At 38.3% G+C, this 6,161-nt stretch overlaps 1 protein-coding gene and 1 long non-coding RNA gene across 23 annotated transcripts in view; one reads left to right on the plus strand and one right to left on the minus strand.

Moving 5' to 3' along the window:
• Positions 1-5,238, minus strand: part of LOC111246719 (uncharacterized) — a 100,111-nt gene extending 94,873 nt beyond the window's left edge. For 7 of the 19 annotated variants that reach the window (XM_086982852.1, XM_086982854.1, XM_086982855.1 and 4 more), the window contains exon 1: positions 4,414-5,237. The gene's annotated coding sequence lies outside the window, so the exon portion shown is untranslated. Of the gene's footprint in view, positions 1-4,413 lie in introns of all 19 variants that reach the window. The other 12 variants (XR_015323215.1, XR_015323214.1, XR_015323216.1 and 9 more) reach the window with 6 other exon arrangements.
• LOC111246720 (uncharacterized) overlaps positions 4,921-6,161 on the plus strand; it is a 22,804-nt gene continuing 21,563 nt past the window's right edge. For all 4 annotated transcript variants that reach the window (XR_015323223.1, XR_015323224.1, XR_002671771.2 and 1 more), the window contains exons 1-3: positions 4,921-5,044; positions 5,491-5,609; positions 5,966-6,037. This is a non-coding gene — a long non-coding RNA (uncharacterized LOC111246720). The remainder of the gene's footprint in view (positions 5,045-5,490; positions 5,610-5,965; positions 6,038-6,161) is intronic.

A 6,161-nucleotide genomic window follows, 5' to 3' on the forward strand; every position in this document is an offset into this window, starting at 1 on the left:
TAATTGTGTATACTCATTTTGATATTTTCATGTTGACAGAAACACACACAATAAAGTTCATGTGTAACATCCATTAATCGATGCGAATATTGAAAACGTAGCTGAAAGAATAAACTCATTTACGTAAAGTATGTACGAGCGAAGTGTGTATAGCTAGCGCCAACATTGTACTGTTCAGCAATTGTGGTAGGAAAGATATGATACAAAAAGCCGGTTTAAACCATGGGCTTCTCACAGAAGTGGCACTCCAATGTCAATCAATCAACCAATAATTTCAACCATGAATTCGCAATTATTTCACATAGTGTACTGGTAACTTTCGAATTCAGTTTTTGAGGACCATCTATTAGTTAATTTTCACCCGATCAAGGTACTGAAATATAAAAAGTACAATAAGTATACAATGAAGTGTGCTTAGAGGACCACTACTTTTTTATTTTTTTAGTCTATTTTGTTAGTTTCTTGCATGATTGCAAAATATGCTATTACTGCAAAAATTCTATCTTTAGCGAACCTCTAATTTGTTTGAAGCTTGGCACAGTACATGGTAACGATATATAGATTACAGAAGCTGACAATATAATCGTCACAGAAAAATATTTTTTACATAAGGGACAATATGTGGACTTTTATTTTGGAATGTGATAGTAATCTTAGCCTGCAGTCGCGAATCTAAACAGTAGAAGCTAAAAAGAGAGGTTATTTTAGAAGGATGGAGTTTAAGCGCATCTAAGCTGTTTTGTGTAATGAAAAAAATTGGGCTTTTTTAATTAGAAACTTTCTATCCTGTAGCTATATTTGTTTCGTTATAGTCAAAAACATTAGTTATGAACAGTTGTTATGGTTAATAGTATGGACCAAGTAATCCAAAGCTGAACGTTTGAAGTTGGCCTTTACAGAATTGCAACGACTTAAGAGTGGTGTTAATTTTCTTTGCCGTATAACGTCCATATAATTTTTAACGAGATAGATCCGATGAATACATGCAAGGTAGCAGTTGTAAGCGGGGTTTAACGTTCACAAACCCACCAAGTCTGTGTTCTTATTTTTCATATACACTGTACAAGGCTCACTTTACCACATAAGTGAATTATTCTTACCTTTAATCGAATAAAAATCTTCTAAAATAAACTAAGCTTCCCATCTCAATCCAGTATGTGATAGGCTTCCTATGCAAAGCGTTAAAAAATAATTGGCTAAGGACGCAGGTCGGAATACGGTAAAACATTCTGGTTCTCTAGCCAGACAGCAGTCAATTCGCGTTCGAATGCTTTACAAGCTTACCTATCTGCTTATTCAGAAACACAGTCACTAATACTATGCTTTTAATTGCTTCATCTTATCTCTTCAACATTCGCTTTGTGTGGCGGTGTTTGTCTTCTCTTCAGTGTTTAAACCTAAAAGCGTTTCAGCTTTTAAATTTCAGGCTATTTCCAAAAACATTGACACTTTGGGTACAGAAAATTTTCGTTTCAAAAACTATAATATATTACAAGAATACTACTAATTAAGAGACGTTGTTATTTCATAATGTTGTAAATTACGCTTAACGGTTTTATTTTGCTCAGAAAGATCGACAATGTGCATCATCAATCCGATGCCATCCTGTGATCTAATAGTAGTAAGAGGTAACGAATAGAAGCTTGAGTTAATTAATATTATTACCCGAAATCAACGTTTTCATGAGCAAAAGGTAAGACTATAGCTCGCTTATTATAGCACTTATTATGCGCGTGTTATTATATTACAAGAGAGTATTCCATCAAGGGCAATCATTAAATCGTTAAGGCAATGATTTATAACCTTGCTAGATTTTTTTAAATATAACCCATACAAATATGGCACTGTGGGGACAAAGCTATACATGCTTGTTGATTATATTCCTCGGCGCGTAATATATAACCTTTGCCGTATGTCGAGTAGATCCAAGACAGCGATTTCTGGTCGCACAGCGTGTCGGTCTATAAACCGAAAAAAAAAAATTAACTTCTATTTATGGAATATTTCCCATTTCCATTACGCGACAGTGATGAGTAAACTTGTAAAATAATGAGTCGGATAATATGAGCAACTACGATGACTATTAGTTAAGAGAGAACTTTATACGACGGTTCACGTACGCAAGCTCAGGAAACACGCACTCAATACTTGTGCCACTCAATGGCGTGTGACAGCAGATGAAAAATTGTCACGATAAATTCTATTTTCACTAATTGATAACTAAATTTTATATATCCGTATTCCAAATAGAACGCATGGATATAGGATTCAGGTCAAAACGACGACTAGCTTTTGCGCTTCAGAATGTGAAAAACTCCACGATACAAATCTAATAGCTCTATGAAGGCCCTAATCTAGTAGATCTATTAAGGCCCTTATTATTATTAATAGTTTTAGTCGATATATTTCCGCGCACACTGACAAAATACCACTAATGGAACACTGAGAGAATTCGCGGACAATACCAAACAAATTTCAAACAAGTTGCTTGCTGATTTTGTGGTTGGAAATTGTTTAATGGATACGAAACTTGGCGAACCTAGTTCTAGCAGACCAATTTCTGGTACCCTACTCTATGGGAGTTTTACACGCAACTCAAATACCGTAAATTTTAGATAGATTAATTTTAACTTTATTACTTATTGAATCTTAATCTATCAATAGTTTTCTCTATGAGAAAGACAGCTTTGCTTGTCAGTAGTTGGGCAAGACTGGCTCTATCAACTTCTGGGATACGCCTTGATAACCTAAAAACCCTAAGGCGTTTTTCCCACCGTCTTTACATGTTTTGCGCTTCTGCTGTACTGTGCCGGAGCAATTTATTTGACCACACGTCTTGACTAGCGCCTCGGCATTAACCCGATAAGAAACGCCAGCTGTTGTTATGAGCGACACTTGAGTGAATTCCTTGGAGAAACTGTTGTGAGCCCTCTAATTGGTCGGCAATGTTTTTCTTGGGTGGATTTCCGCACCTGAGACACCACCTGGTTAAAACACTTACACATATTGCCATTCACTTACAGCAAGATAAGCGTGGGTTCTGCAGGATGTGGTTGATGGCTAACATCACGGACGTACTACTTTTTGTTGTTGCAAGTAGTTCGCGGACAACCGCAACTACCGAAGTATTTCCGAGCTCGAGGGCGAATTCTTTTTTCCGTACAAGACTGCGTTTTCGAGTTGCAAATAGCCTGTGAGGCGTTCCAACGGGATCTATACAATCGTGAGAACATCACCGGTCCTGCCTGCCGCAGAAATACTGGACGCAATTCCGCCTTTCTAAAGTGAAAACCATTTCTTCCATTTCCTTTATTGGGTCGAATCGATCTACTTTTTAACCTGCTGTGAATACACCTAGCAACAGCCACCGAGAATTCAGTACTTTTTATGTTATCGCGAGGAAGGTTTGCGAACAATATCCACGCCCATTTCTTAACCAGACAATGCTGGTCTAAATTGGGGGTTGGAATCCTGGTTGCTTCTAACGTGACAGCCGAAAATAGTGTATTATGCTTTAAAGCGATAGTGGCCCCACCTCGAAACTCGCCGCACATTGTTGTCAGGCCCAGAGTCAAACCTCTTTAACATATCAGATTTATTTGGAAAACAATCCCGAACTAAACATATTAACCCTGTGTTCGAAGTAACCCGTAATACCGTGATCAAGTTAATAAGGGATCAAGTTGGCCGTTTGCCGTATGCTCGCTAGAAGGAAAAAATGTCAAACTCTAAGCCTATCTCATCCGGGAACTTTTACTTGGCCAGCTCCGAATCGGCAAGTGTTTCCCCCGAATTTTGACAAGGTTGAAAAATTACTTGGGAAAATTGAGCTCTTTCTCTGCGGTCCGCGAGCTTGTCCTTAGATTTCCGCCATGTTTTAGTTAGTGCTATTTCGCGGTCATACGATATTAGCGCAGAATAAGGGTCTCAATTATACATTGGTTAAATATAAAAAAATGCAATGTAGTAAAAATTAGATTAAAAGACTTAAGCCATTACAGCTTCTTGCAGGCGTTCCGGATGCAGCTTGTGTTAACGAAATTAGCAGGGGAAAAACGTACATTTATTTTTTCACTAAATACTACTATAATGTTTTGATGTATATTGCACATTTCGAATTATTAATGACTGTGGAAAAAATATGCTTCTACAACGCTGAGCAATTTTTCGCATTAATTATCTTGTAACTATCTTTTTCGAACAATAATTACGGGTATTTAATAGATGCACAATAACGGCTTATCACTACAATAAAAATTACGCAGATAGTTACTTGAAAAGAGTATGCAATACACTTGCACTTTTGTGACTACAATTTTGTAGACAGCTACTAAATACACACAACTCAATACGGTGAGAATATTTAGTCAATGAATTTTATGTGCTAAACACCACTACAATACACACACATACCTCGGTAGAAGTTGTGTTTGTTGACGTCGTCGTTGCTTGGGTACTTCCGGTGATCGAACTCGTTACCAATCGACAAAACACAACACTGCACAAGTGTACGCCGAAGTGCTCAGAGATTCGTTATTAGGATGGCAACTTCGCTGCGCGTTCTTTCACGATTGATAGATAATTTTGATCGGTTAGCATTGGTGAATCCCAGTAATGATGTGTTTATGAAAAGACGTGTGAGTTTAAAGCGAATGCAGCTTTTTTGATATTTGCCGTTGAGGAGGGAATGTTTTCGTGTGATTTGTGGCGTGTTCCTAACCGCGGATCGCATTCGCTTCTTATGGTCACGCTTGGTTTCGCTGTTGGTTCTGTGCGAACAACGTGGTTCGATGATCGAATGTGGGCACGTTGAGGAGAGCGAGCCCTTTTAGGTGGAGAACCGCGCCAATTGGGAGAGGGTAATCCGAATGGGTCCGCCCACCGCGACGAACCTTTCCTGTGATATAGGCTACACTTGAGGAATTCCGTGCAGCTGTATGGATGAAACCTTTTAAACCGTATAAGGAAGAATGATTATAAGGCCACAACCATCACCATTGTAGGTTCTCACCTCTACATTTCAGCTTGCTTGTTTCAATCATATGTAAGTCTGTGAGTCGTTAAGTTCCATTAAAGTGGCATAGACATAAGATTACAAAAGCCACATAGGCTGACTAAAGGTGATTTTTTAAATATTGTGTGGCTTCGTTATTGTGAAATAGAATCATTTTTCCTACACAAGAACTACGTTGCCTGGCTGTTATGATTGCCTTCTGCAATTTCCGAGACACGAAAGACTCGGCTGTCCTGGCAAATGTCGACGGAACAATGCGGAAATGATGCGCACAGTATATATTATAAAGTACTGTAACAATAAGTAGACTGAAAACTTTGCGCAGGCTTGCGTGTGCGACCTATCAATAAAGCTCACAAAAACTGTCTCTTATGTGGCGAAAAAGTAAATACGAAGGACCTAGTGTGTACATGTAGGCTAGCCTGTAGTACTAGGTCAGCAAAAACTAAGCGCTAAGCAAAATCTTCGATTTTCAGACTCGCAAGAAGTTGGTGTTTGACTTGTGGCCATCCGCACGCGCGGACAGAGTTGCTAACGCGGTTCCCTGCAAGGTGATGTGTCACAAAATTATTGATCTCTAAACCTCATAAAAAAGGTTTGTGCTGTGTGGAATCTAATCAACTGACTTATCGGAGCTTATTCAATCTGTTACTAAAATCTATTTCGTTGATACCCAACTATCCTGAAAAAATTGAGATCTATTTTTACACAACTAACGTTTATCGGTAGTTGTCAAAAAAGACTGAAGTGAGTGCATTTACCACAAAAAAGGTAGAGATACTGCATTCGTATCCTTATTATAGTATAAACTAACGTATACTTCAGGGATAATAAAGTTCATTGCAGTCACATTTCAAGTAAAGTTATTCAACTAATTGTAGCTCTGATGCGTACAGTATGGGATAGAACAAATCATGTACTGAAAAAAACAAACAAATTTCTTTTTCACAGCAACAGCAATCCGCGACACAACAGAGTGAGTAGAAAGTCGCTCTGGAGAAACGAAGGTTCACACCACATCGAGTAAGTGTTAAGCAGCCGATATCGGTACATACATAGTAGGCGAACAATGTGATATTAGGCTGAATGAATATCTATGATAATACCGTCTCTTAAACACTAAAGCATCTGCGTAGGTTACTATATA

Source organism: Varroa destructor, unplaced genomic scaffold (assembly GCF_002443255.2).
Source record: "Varroa destructor unplaced genomic scaffold, Vdes_3.0 BEIS01000003.1, whole genome shotgun sequence".
Classification (NCBI taxonomy): Eukaryota; Metazoa; Arthropoda; class Arachnida; order Mesostigmata; family Varroidae; genus Varroa; species Varroa destructor.